Genomic DNA, 14,029 nt, shown 5'->3' on the forward strand with positions numbered 1-14,029 from the left:
CACCATATTCTAGTTGAATTATTGAAATAAGTTAACTTTTACACCATATTCTAGTTGAATTATTGAAATAAGTGAACTTTTACACCATATTTTAGTTGAATTATTGAAATAATTAACTTTTACACCATATTCTAGATGAATTATTGAAATAAATTACCTTTTACACCATATTCTAGTTGAATTATTGAAATAAATTAACTTTTACACCATATTCTAGTTGAATTATTGAAATAAGTTAACTTTTACACCATATTCTAGTTGAATTATTGAAATAAATGAACTTTTACACCATATTCTAGTTGAATTATTGAAATAAATTAACTTTTACACCATATTCTAGTTGAATTATTGAAATAAATTAACTTTTACACCATATTCTAGTTGAATTATTGAAATAAGTTAACTTTTACACCATATTCTAGTTGAATTATTGAAATAAGTTAACTTTTACACCATATTCTAGTTGAATTATTGAAATAAATTAATTTTTACACCATATTCTAGTTGAATTATTGAAATAAATGAACTTTTACACCATGTTCTAGTTGAATTATTGAAATAAATGAACTTTTACACCATATTCTAGTTGAATTATTGAAATAAATTAACTTTTACACCATATTCTAGTTGAATTATTGAAATAAATTAACTTTTACACCATATTCTAGTTGAATTATTGAAATAAATTAACTTTTACACCATATTCTAGTTGAATTATTGAAATAAGTTAACTTTTACACCATATTCTAGTTGAATTATTGAAATAAGTTAACTTTTACACCATATTCTAGTTGAATTATTGAAATAAATTAATTTTTACACCATATTCTAGTTGAATTATTGAAATAAATTAACTTTTACACCATGTTCTAGTTGAATTATTGAAATAAATGAACTTTTACACCATATTCTAGTTGAATTATTGAAATAAGTTACCTTTTACACCATATTCTAGTTGAATTATTGAAATAAATGAACTTTTACACCATATTCTTCACCTGTAGGCTTTATTACATGTCTTGGCTGATGTTGACATACATAGCATAGGAGGCTATTTCAGTTGCTAGTATGGTTGTCTGTCTGTACAGTCATGCAGGTTTAGTGCAATTAAAGCACTTTAAACTTTAAATCAAAGCATTTTGTTTTTTCATATAAAATAAACACATTTTTATGCAGTTTAGAAGTTTTGAAATGTAAAAACAAAGATACATTTTCCTCCAGGTTCTTCAGCTTGCCAGAGCGATGCAGTCTTCGCTCCCCAAACATCACCATGCACTCAGACATCTGAAAAAGTATCCCACTCATTAAAATAGACACGCTGACACAAGCAAAAGGACGTAGAGGCAGAACCCCGTGAGTCAGGTTGCCTTGACAACAGAGGAAGAGCATTAACCTGAACCCTCAGATGGAGACGGACACATGAGACGAGGTGGACAGGAAAAAGTACACCCATTAAACACATAAAACATCAACCTTTGTGGAGGATTCACCTCCACCTTCATCCTCCATTAACGAGGGACGGCTGACGACGAAAGCCGACGGAGGTGTTTAGAAATATCAATCATACATGTTCCAACCAATTGCTGTTATTTCTGATCATTCTCCAGCTCGAAGCTTCAGTTGAGTCTTAGTTTCACCTCTATGTGCTTTCTCTTCGTCTGATGAATACACTTCTTCAATCATGTGAACGCGTCCCGGCGTCTAGGAAAAAAAAAGAAGGATCTGATATTTTATGAAACGCTGGATGATTAAAGTTTGATATGACGGCACATGTATTCACCTTCCCAACCACTTCTGCAGCGACTGCCAGGTTTAACAAGCTGCTCGCTGTCAGAGTGGAAAGAATAAACAAGCAGGTACCAGACTTTTGTGTGTCGGCTTGTTGATGTTGGCACAAAGGTATAAATCTGTATCAGTTACGCTACACAAGATCAAGGATTGTGGGGTTTCAGTCTGAAGCTGGCGGTGTGCAGGTCTCTGAGGTCGTGCCGTCTGTTACGGTTTAGAGTTTCTGCAGGGTTTTGGTTGGTTAGTTGGTTCATGTTTTGAAGTTTGTATCTCTGTGTGTTTAGTTGTGTTCATCCTCGATTGTTTGCACCTGTATCTTGTCAGTTCCTGTTAAGCCGGGCATACACTGTTGCGATTATCGGCTCGTTTTGAGACGATTTTCCAGTCGTGCGACTATTTTTTGGATCGGGCCAGATTTCGACCCAAGCGTTGCTCGTGCCTCGTGCAGTGTACGTGGGGTAACGACGAGAGATTAACACCTCACGACGAGCTCCCGATCACGAATCGTGTGCTCGCAAGAAAATCAAGCGTGTTTGAAATCCTGGTCGCTCCTCGTGAAGGAATCGCTCAGTTGAAGCAGCTACGACCCGATTGGACTCATCCTTTCACAGAGAGCATGCGCAATCTCTGATGTCACGTCAAAAACTATTAGTTGTAGTTTAAAGTGTTGCAAATTCACATTACAAATCATGTTTTAATAGCACGTCTGCCCAGCCAATTCCTTGTCCAATCACGATGTTGTCTAATCTTTTTTCATTTATCGCCACACAGAATGGCACAAATTGCTAAAGGCTGATTTATGGTTCCGCGTTACACCAACGCAAAGCCTAAGGGGTAGGCTACGCGGCGACCCGCACCGTACGGTTACGCCGTTGATTTAATGCAGAACCATAATTCAGGTTTAAGGCAGCGTGTTTGTTTTTGCTGAGCATCTTCAGTGTCTCCCACTTCGGGGTTCGTCCTCTTCCACTTCTTTTTGACGTTGCAGTTCCAGTAACAGAAATCCGAGGATTATAATCGTATAGTGTGAGCAGACGGGTCGCATCAGAGCATCGGGTCGTACAGTGTGAGACCATAAATCGTTTTAAAATATTGCACAGTGTATGCCCAGTTTGAGTGGACTTTGACCAGATTCCAGTTCCTAGGAACGGATTTGTGTTCTTGGGAACTCCACACTTGGCAAGTACAAGAATGCAAGAATCTCCGCAATTTGAAGCCTTGTATAAAAAAAGGTTGTTACTTCGCGGATTTCACTTATCACGGGTTCTTTTTGGAACGTAACCCCCGCGAAAAAACGAGGATTTACTGTAATAACAATATCTCCACGTTGCGAAACTCGCCTTGCTCTCTTGGCTCGCCATGACCGTCATGTTTTTGAAAGCACACACGCCCACCACGTTTCCTCCGTTCTCCGCGTGTGGGGAAAAAAAGCTTCACTGTAGCCAGAAATAACGGAGTAACGCACCGTTTGGTAACGGTAATTGAGTTACTGAATTTTAAAAGTAATGCGTTAGAGTATTAGTTACCGCCAAAACTAACGGCGTTACTGTAACGCGTTACTAAATAACGCGTTAGTCCCAACACTGCCAGCGAGTAAGGCCCTGTTTACACGTAGCAAAAACGGTGGTGTTTTCATGCGTTTTGGCCGTTCGTTTACACGAAAACGAAGCTCAAAGTCACCAAAAACGATCAGTTCTGAAAACTCCGGCCAAAGTGGAGATTTGCAAAAACTCTGTCTTCACGTTTGCTTGTAAACAGAGGGAAACGGACATTTAGGCTTCAGAACGTCACATTATGCCACAGAAACGTCACCACTGCAAAAACTCAAAATCTTAACAAGAATATTTGTCTTATTTCTAGTTAAAAGGTTTCATTTTTAGTCAAAACAATCTCATTACACTTAAACCAGACTCATCACTGGAAAAAAGTGAAAATTTACTTGAAACAGGTGAAAATTGTAAAATAAGTTATTTATCTAGTGATGACTGGTTTTAAGTGTAATGAGATTTTTTGACTAAAAATGAGACATTTTAACTAGAAATAAGACAAATATTCCTGGTAAGATTTTGAGTTTTTGCAGTGCAGCGTCATGTGTGCGACCTGTTTACAATTTGTTTGGCCACCGACAATATTTTCTTGTATTTTACCTGTTTTATATTCTAAAGTCACACTTAAAAGTAACTCCACTTCTCTTTCACTCCAAATGAAAGACTCTCGTTCATCTTGGAAGTAACTGGAAGTTACTCGTGTCATTTGTTGACGTTTTTTTCCAGGATTCTGATTGGCTAGCATGACTTTATCTTCTCGTTACACTGCCCCCTGCAGGTTTGGATGCTCATAGCACCTTAACAGCTCATTTATGCGGTTCGTGTAAATGATGGTATTTTTCAAAACGTAGAGGGGGAAATATCAGTTTTTGTAAATACCCGGTTATGTGTAAACGTGGCCTAACTCTCTGACTAAAGGGTTGAACTCACATGTGCCAAAACCTAATCACAGACATGGATATCCCCCCCCTCCCTACAGGGTGGCACAACACCGCACGGCTGAACTTGGCTCAGAAACCCAGACCGACCGGCCGGTGCCAGCGGCGGCAGCCGCCCTCGGCCCCCAGTGCAGCGACCCGGGGACATCGAGAGGATGCCACCAATCTCCTAACTCCACTGTGCTGGATCCCCCTCCGTTACTACGCCGGGAAACACGTGCACACGGGTGTCTTTGTGTGCCAGTGGTGACAGATGGGGGATGAAGTCGTCAGACCCTTAACTCGGCGGCGCCGTAGGCCCCCGTCAGCTGGCTGCCGCTTGTTAATGTGTTAATTAGACCACTTGCTCCTCCTGTTTGGTAATTACAGCCAGTCTGGGCCAAGCCACTCATCGGAGGCCGCTGAGTGCAAGACAGGGTGAGTGTGGTGACATATGGCCGCGGCGGTATGTGGTGCATGAATTCACAAAGGAGGGCGGCCTGTGACAAAACGGATGAAAAATAACCGGATGAGAGAAAGCTGACTCGTATTAAAAGACCATTTTGGCATGTTATGGACGTCTGCTTATGTTTCACTGAAGGTTGTTCGCTGGTCTTGTTTCCTAAAGTATGGTTATGTTGGGGTTGTGTTGCATCGTGTGGTGGCAAAAATTGTTGTTCAAAAAGAATGTCAGGACACCTCAGCTGTCTTTCGAAGATTTTATGAAAAGAGGACAAACATTCAATTGAATGGAGCCACACAGAGCAACCGGTCACACAAACCATCAGTCCTGAGTGAGCTGAAGAAGATTAGGGACAGGTTATTTTATACTTTGGGAGCTGGAAAAGACAAAACATCACCCATCACCCTGGCAACCGTGCCATGCTCTGTGTCAAAGGAACATGACCTTGGCATAGGAATGAAAACAGGCAACAGACAGTGTTATACCAAAATTTTCCATTACATTCCACCCCTTTTAGCATTTTATGCTAAACCATAATAAAATAGGAAATTTTGCACTGACCTACCCCGCGACCAATATGCTCTGTCGCGCACCAGCCAAACGCTAGCACACCCATTCTCCAACGCGGGAGTCACAGAAACCCCGACAGAGGATCTTAGGTCACGGGTACAGAAGAGCCAAAACCTCTCCCTCCACTAGAAAAAGGGGGAGAGTCAAAAGACTCAATCTGTCTAGCTACCCTATCATAGATAAGGAAGGAAAAAACACCCGTAGGGGAAAAACCTATCATGGAATATAAACTAATCTACTTCAAACAATACCAAAACAAATCACATTCAGCACAATAGTCCATGAAGGGAAAAGGAGAAGAGAAAAAAATCAAAGGCACTGTGTGACTATGCAGTTCAAGGATAAAATGAGATAACATGTAAAATAATAATAATAATAATAATAATAATAATAATAATAATAATAATAATAATAATAATAATAATAATAATAATAATAATAATAATAATAATAATCAAAAAATGACAAAATTCTCCACATGTCCTGGCAAAACCCTCCATGTTTTAACCCACCGTACCACGGGGCTAATGCTTGATTCCCTCACAACCTGTCAACAGGACATAACAGCTCATAATCAGTTCAAAACAGCATAAATGAAAAAAAACAACATCAACCTGAGGAAGGATTAATGCAGAATATAAATTAAAGTAGCTCTGGATCCTCCATGGAAGGAGGAACCCACTCATCATTGTGGTCCATCTCCTGGGCAAACCGTCCAGGTGCGGTGGGAATGGCAGAAGCTACTAGTTTCTTCACCCATGGCACAATAAAACACAGAAAAACACACAAACCCAAAAGAATAGTCAGTTCAGGGGCAAAGAGGTTGAACAGTGCAGTTTCCCACCCTGAAATGGAAAACAAGGACCTCCTCTGCAAATGCAACAATTCATTCAGGTGTCCGACAACATGTGTCACATCGATCTCGTTGGTCAGCTGCCTCGTCACAGTGGTCATGGTACGGAACCATATGTTGTCCTGTAGCTGCAACGCCGTGTTGGTCATGTTGGTCGTGTTAACAGCAGCCCTTCTCACCAGCCAAAGAGGGGTAGGTGCCGCCTCAGAATCGTGGTCAGGGGGAGGTGAGATTGTCGTGCAGTTGGTCTGTGACGTGTGATCGTGCAGGCTCTCCAACAGCAGCAGAAGCAACCTCACCCCTATGGAGACGACCAGCAGGACGCTGGTCGCCACCCTTAGGCCGCATCCGAGCCGCCTAAGGGGATGGTACGGCCGTGGCCTCTCGATCAGGTGCATGGCGTGCGCGTGGATCAGGAACCCGTCGGCAGTGGCTGGCGTGGATCCACGTGGTACGTCTCTCTGCAACCTCGACTGCTGTCTCCGTCACCAGAAGCACTTGGAACGGTCTGTTCCACCTCCGAGCTTTCCAGTGTTTACGTCTGAAGTCTTTGACCACGATGTAGTCTCCACTCCGAGGTCATGGAGTTTCGTCTCTGCCGGTTTGGGGAGGGCCGCCTTAACCTGCTTGTTGATATCAGACAAAACAGACGACAAGGTTGCACAATATCGTAACATTTCGTCTTCACAAAGGCCTGTTTCTTGCTGCTGCCTCTTAAACGGGCCCAATCCCTGTTTAAAGGTCTCTTGAAACAGGATTTCAAAGGGGCTCAGGCCATTTTTGCTTCTCTGGCGCGCCACATTAGCACCACATTAGGCTGGGTGGTAGGCGCAATGTTGTCGTATATCTACGCCCATGTACTCACCGACCTGTTTCAGTGCCGCGCTCACAAACGGAGCGCCATTGTCTGAACTGATTTTTTTCGCCAGAATCCCCCGGGAATCCCTGGGAATTATCAGGTTCATCAAAGCCTTGGCCACTGCGGCGGAGTCCTGTCTTGTTGTGGGAAAAGCTTCAATCCATTTAGAAAACATGCAAATGATAACCAAAAACAAACTTTTTGCCTTCACTGGGTGTAAGTTCAATGAAATCCATCTGCAAATGTTGAAACGTCTGTCTGGTGGGGGCGAGTTGTGTCTTCATATTCACTCCTATTGCGTATTTCACTCACCATCCCCCACCCCTTGACACATGAAACCGTGTGTCAATTAAGCAAAGTGAGGGAAAAAATTCTTGGGGAGACATGGCCGGCCGTCGGGCCCCATTCACACCCTGTTAATTACCCTGCAGTCCGCATCCTCCCAGGACCATATTTCAGTGTGCAAAGCCCTTAGTTACAATTCACCAATCTCAACCGAGGTCACAGCCGAGGACGGAAGTAGCAGGGAGACAGATCGTACTTTGAGAGACAAGGGTTGTTTGGACGCAGTATCTTTTGCAGCTGCGTCAGCTTGAACATTTCATTGAGAGACAAAATCAGATTGTTAGTGTGATCATCACATTTACACACAGCAATTTGTGTAGGCAGGAACATTGTATCCACGTGATGCGCTATGGGTCTACCTGTGGAAAAATAAAAAAAACGTATCGGGGACAAAAGCCCCAAAAGCAAAACCTGCAATGTTAACTCACGTAGCAGGAGCCCTGGAAGCAGAACCAACAACAAAAAAGATCAAAGTCAGCATTGTCAATTGCAACCTCACTCAAATTCAGGTCTTGGGGAACAAAGACAACATCATTACAACAGCATCATCACTCAAATTCAGGTCTTGGGGAACAAATGGATGTTAGCGTTGCGAGTGGTTCTCCATCATCCGCTGTTGGCAAAAGGGTAAGGGTTAAGAACTTGCTGTAGCACTTGAAGTCATGTAACCCCCCTTTCCGTCCACAGTCTGGACGAAAAGTCGTGAACAGTCAGGCAGTCCAGGTAGTGGAGGCGTCTGTAACGTCAGTTTCAGGTCAGTGAAGGCGTCGTCAGCCTCGTCAGTCCAGGTACCAGGGTCTGATGCTTGCCTTGTAGGCCTTCTCCATGGGCAATTGCTGCCAATGGTGCCTCAATTTCCGCATAATGCGAGACCCACTGTCGACAATACCTGGTGGAGCCCAGAATTTACATCATTTGTTTCTTAATGATCAGTTCTGGCGTTTCTCCTTTTGAATGGCCGTAATTCTGCCAGGTGAGAGGGATCTGCCCTCCCCCGAAATGACATGACCCAGAAACGCAACCCTTGTGGCAACAAACTGCAGTTCGGACAGGCCGGCTTGATGCCCCTGTTCAGCCAAAATGGGTCAACAGGTCCAGAGAAGCTTTAACGTACTCGTCTTAGGACTCACTCGCAACCAAGATAACAACAACATACTGCAATAAGCACTTCCAAACTGCCCCTCAGAGCCAATGAGGGGCAGGCTCATGAACACTATGTGGGTCAACAACATGGCATGCATATTTTGGTGTCCGGGTGCATCATTTCCCTTTAAAATAATTTTAATCAATTTATGACATATATCACTTCATTCTATAAAACCTATTTAGTTTGAATACCTTTCAGGTACATTCAGATAATATATGTTACTTTACATTTTGGCATCTCAAACCCCCAAAATGTCAAACGGTACAACCAATGTAAAACTAGGAAAATGTGATTTTATCATAAAACTCCCTATTCTATTTAAAAATGATACGTATGAACTTGACAGCCAAGGTAGCCAATACAGGTGTCCAAGTAGAAGCCCGTCTAATTTAAAATTAGCTGTAAAAGTCAGGTGGCACAACTGATGTCAGGTGGTGCGACCACATAAAACATTCATTTAAACCAATAAATAATAGGTTAAAGTGAACTGGTTGACAACTATGATGTGAATAGATATTGTATTAAATGCATTCATTTGTATATTTGTATAATTATTATTCCGTCTTTAAATGTAAAATTGGACGCTAAAGATACTAAATACCTGGCCACTGGAATGCAATAATCTTAAAATATTGTAGATACAACAGAGTTCTTTTAAAAATACCTTCTGCGGAAGCCTTATTTGTCATTGACCCATATCCAAAAAAAACACAGGGCACTCATTTTACGGGACGAAACCCACTCCTGACCAAACCGTCAAACATCAGTATGTGACTTCACGACAGACAAAACAAAGGAAAATGATTGATATGTAACATGCTTTTCACAATCATACACAATCATACACAGCTCAACGGCAAGAATCCCATTTCCATACAACAAAAACCAGGGTCGTTGCCCTATAGATGTAGGTTTAAAACACTAAAATGCCTTTGTTTGAAGCTTTCACATACATGTACGTGTACACTACATTTCAAATGTTTGGAAAATGGCCAAAAATATCTTTATTTTAAGTATTTTAAAAATGGGCTACTCAAAGGCCTTATACGTCCTTGACCCACAATCCGGTTCAAATGCAGTATCACAAAAGTAACCTGCAACCATGCAAACGGTAAATCAACCCAATTCTGACAATTCCACATCATCAATTCCCCACACAGGGAAAAGAACGAGTAAAAAACTATTTTACTTGTATCAATTTAACAAAAAAAAAAATGTCAACAGAAAGGAAAATGAGATAACATCTCTCTCCCATCCACGCAGCCTCACGTGAACGCTCCCTGCGCGAACGCGCAGTCAGACAAGCGACATGGAGCTTACACACACCCACGCATTTACACACGCACACACAGAGCGCAGGCGCACCAGCAGTTAATGCCGAATTTCACATCCATGAGGGGGTTCACAATCTCAACATCTCTGTTTATGTTTTTCAGGCCCATGTCAACATAGTAAAGTATCAACATAGTATCTTCACGAAGCCACGCCATCAACATCCAAGTTTATCTGGCAATTTAAATCCCTAGCTAAAAAGGGGGGGTCCCAGACCCCCGAAGGTCCCTGACCTTCAACTCAACCCCTCAGCGGGACTCAAACCCACTTTAATGCATTTACAGGAATCCCAATTCAATAAACAGTTCCAGTCATGAACACTAGACAAAAACATTGGACAGGAGAACCATTAGCCAAAACAGGCAAACAAAAATTCCCATTCCACTAGATCCATCGAGAGGAGTGTCTCTTACATCAGTTACCCCTCCTCCTTGCTGGTCACCGGGTCTCCCAGACTCCTGCTGGTCACCAGGTCTCCCAGACTCCTGCTGGTCACCAGGTCTCTTGACCCCCGGTCGAGCCGACCCCACACGAGTGAACGTATAACATATTACCATCAAAACAAACGTGTAACAGTTTACCATCAAAACAAACGTGTAACATTTTACCATCAAAACAACAGCAAACAAAATTTTACCATCAAAACAACAGCAAACAAAATTTTACCATCAAAACAACAGCAAACAAAATTGACTGTTAGGATGGACTGGAATGCCAGTCTGGCATGTGATGCAAGAGTTTTCCTGCTGCAGAATAAACAAAAAGTCCCCTGCAACAATGTTCTAACAGCCGAAAGTATTATAATGAATCCCTTAACTCACTAACAGTTCGGCATGAGTAAAATTACCGATACTTATTTAATTTTACTATTGCATTCACGTAACTTGAAGTTCTTTATTCATTAATAACCACGTCTGAGAAGATACTAATCACGGGCAAGCAGCTACAACAGCATTGGGGTGTGTACCCACACGTCATGAATAACCTCCCCTGACACAATACTCAATTCCAACGTCTATTAATAAATTACGTTGTAATCTTAAATCATAATCTAATCTTAAACAGACAAGTGCTGATTTCCCTTCCCTTCGGACATTAAACATAAAATCCAGACCTATTAAATGAAAAACAAGGTTCTTGTGTGTATGTGTATTTAGTATTCAGGTGCTCACGTGTTCTGCAGACTTCACAGCCGGCCTCTGCGTGTCCACCGGACACCTCACCGGCTCTCCTCGCCACCCCTAGACAGTCCGGCCCCCCTTTTCGCGCGGGCCCTCACTGTATTCTGCCCCCCCGTTGCACTCTTTCAGCCTTTTGCAGCAATAGTCTCACAATTTTCCTGGCAAAACGCAGGCTTTCTGCCAGTCAAAAATGTCACTTTTCCTCATCTCTCCGATGGTTGAAACGGGTGAAGATGGGGGAGGGGTGCTCCCACGGGTGGGGTTGTGGGCAGTGGGGGGCAAACGGACGCAGCTGGTTGAAGTCCAGGCGCTGGTGAGCTCTGCCTGAGGTCCCGGCGCTAGTTGGGGGGGCGGGTGGGGTGGGGGGCGCAGAGTCCAGACCGGGTCCAGCTTCACACACTGGGGCACAGTCTGTTTGGGTGTCTGCCTCAGTTATCAGAGTGATAACTGGTCTAACCTGCAAAGCCTCCAGCTGCTTAACGCTCAGGCTTTCTATTTCTTGTGTTTTCTTTATTTTGGGAATTTAAGTTGTCTGACCCACAGTTCCGACAAAGGTTGTGAGTTCTATTCTTTTCCATAATTAACTATCATATATCTCACATTTAGTGCTGAAAAATCTGGTCCTTCGGAAAAATTACTCCCAGAAGGCTTATTGAAAAACTGGCCTCCACAACTGATTATTTGATTCTCTCAGACGTGTTGCAAGTCTAAATTTTCAGGAGTGGAGAAAAAAACACACAAAAAAAAAAACACAATGGCTAACCAAGGTCTTCCTCTTATCAGGGTTTGTGACGTCACAACAGCCGGAAACACTCGCGCAGCTCTTTCACAGAGAAAGTTGGATTAAAAATATATTAGAAAAAGTCACGGTTCAGATTTGACTGGAGTCCTGCATCTTTTAAATCCTACCAGGTATACTTCGGATTACCCACTTAACTCAAACCGGATTCTAGACGCAGAAGCCCACGACATAATCAACAGGAAAACATTCCAACTCCAATTATTTCTCAAAATTATTTGTTATCCTCCAGACAGTCAAGATTGTTAGCCAGACATTAACAGACAGCTCAGAGCACAAACACAAATCCTCCGACTCCTCCCAGGATTGGATGAGGCATCCCAGGCCGCCCCCAGACCCCGTCTGGCACACTCGGATTCCCCGAATCCAGAGCCCTCAAGTTCCCGACTTGAAGTAGTCTTCCACTCTCAAACCACGGCTACAGAAGCACTCGTGATCCGTCACGTCTGGCGACCTACAGCTGATGTCGCACCGAAGAGCGGGTCTTTTCCTCTTGCAAACTAAATGGGGTCCCAGTAACAAACAGCCCAGGTACTCAGACCCTGGCTTAAACAGCCCAGGGGCTTTTCCTCTCGCAAACTGAACGGGGTCCCAGTAATAAACAGCCCAGGTACTCAGACCCTGGCTTAAACAGCCCAGGGGCTTTTCCTCTCGCAAACTGAACGGGGTCCCGCTACAGCCCAGGTACTCAGACCCCGGCTGGACCAGCCCTCCCCGGTACCAAATACTTGGACTACTGGCAACATCAGCTGAATAGGCAGAGAGGAGACGTTAGCGCGCACCTTATTTCGGCCGTTTTCTTTCCAAAACTCACCCAAAAGAACAGCGAGGCGTTTCTGAAGCCACCGGGTTCGTTCGACCCCAGTCGGTGCGGGGACCTTCCCAACCCCCCTCCGGACGAGAGGCCCTCTTCTCGACCTTCACTTGATGGGGGAGTACGAGGTTGTTGCATGCTTAAAACACCTTCGATTCCGGAGGAGAGAAGGAAAAAAATCCGGCACAGATGAGGTCCCTTCGTGGTCGCCAAATTGTGGTGGCAAAAATTGTTGTTCAAAAAGAATGTCAGGACACCTCAGCTGTCTTTCGAAGATTTTATGAAAAGAGGACAAACATTCAATTGAATGGAGCCACACAGAGCAACCGGTCACACAAACCGTCAGTCCTGAGTGAGCTGAAGAAGATTAGGGACAGGTTATTTTATACTTTGGGAGCTGGAAAAGACAAAACATCACCCATCACCCTGGCAACCGTGCCATGCTCTGTGTCAAAGGAACATGACCTTGGCATAGGAATGAAAACAGGCAACAGACAGTGTTATACCAAAATTTTCCATTACAATCGGTGGATAAATTGTGATTAAAACAAAGAAACGTCTCTTATTTACCATCCCATCATTTTAGATACAGTTGGCATCGATAAAGCAGATAATAACAGATTGGTGTTAACTATAAACAATGGTGCATTTGCAAATGAAGGAGAGGAAAAATACTATATTTATTTGTTTATTTAAAAAATCCCCATTAGCTGACGCCAAAAATGAAAGCTAATCTTCCTGGGGTCCAGACAATAAAATACAAAATCAAACATACAATCTCAATTCATAACGTACATAAAAATAAAATTACAAATAAGAAATTAAAGCTGCAAGCAGCGATGAACGGGCCCCTGCACCCTTGTGCACGTTCAGGCTGCAGTGGAAGCTTGTATGACTTGCGTACATGTATTCAGGCTTGGACATTTAGCGGATGAAACCACCCACGACTCTCTATATCAAACCATTCAAAAGTTATTGCAGAAAATAGGAACTATCACATATCGACCAATCAGAAGAAGGGGCGGAGCTAATTTGCACCAATTAAGGTGAAGGACTCAAAACCGAGTCCGATGACACCACCCACGACTCTTTATATCAAACCATTCAAAAGTTAGGGCAGAAAGTAGGAACTATCAAATGTGGACCAATCAGATGAAGGGCTTTTTGGCGTCTATGGTCGCCATGGTAACGCTTTTGACTGAGAAAAGTAATGCGCATCGTCGAAGGATGGAGACGCACATTTTGATGTATAACACACCTGGGTGCACGTTACGGTTCGGGCCGCATTAACGGCCGAAGAAATAGCATAAATTGCGCCAAAATTACACGATTAATTCAAAATGAAAAATGGCCGACTTCCTGTTGGGTTTCGGCCATGGCACCAAGAGTGCTTTATAAGAATTTATAACTTTTT

This window comes from Cololabis saira, chromosome 1 (genome assembly GCF_033807715.1).
Source record: "Cololabis saira isolate AMF1-May2022 chromosome 1, fColSai1.1, whole genome shotgun sequence".
In the NCBI taxonomy this organism is placed as follows: Eukaryota; Metazoa; Chordata; class Actinopteri; order Beloniformes; family Belonidae; genus Cololabis; species Cololabis saira.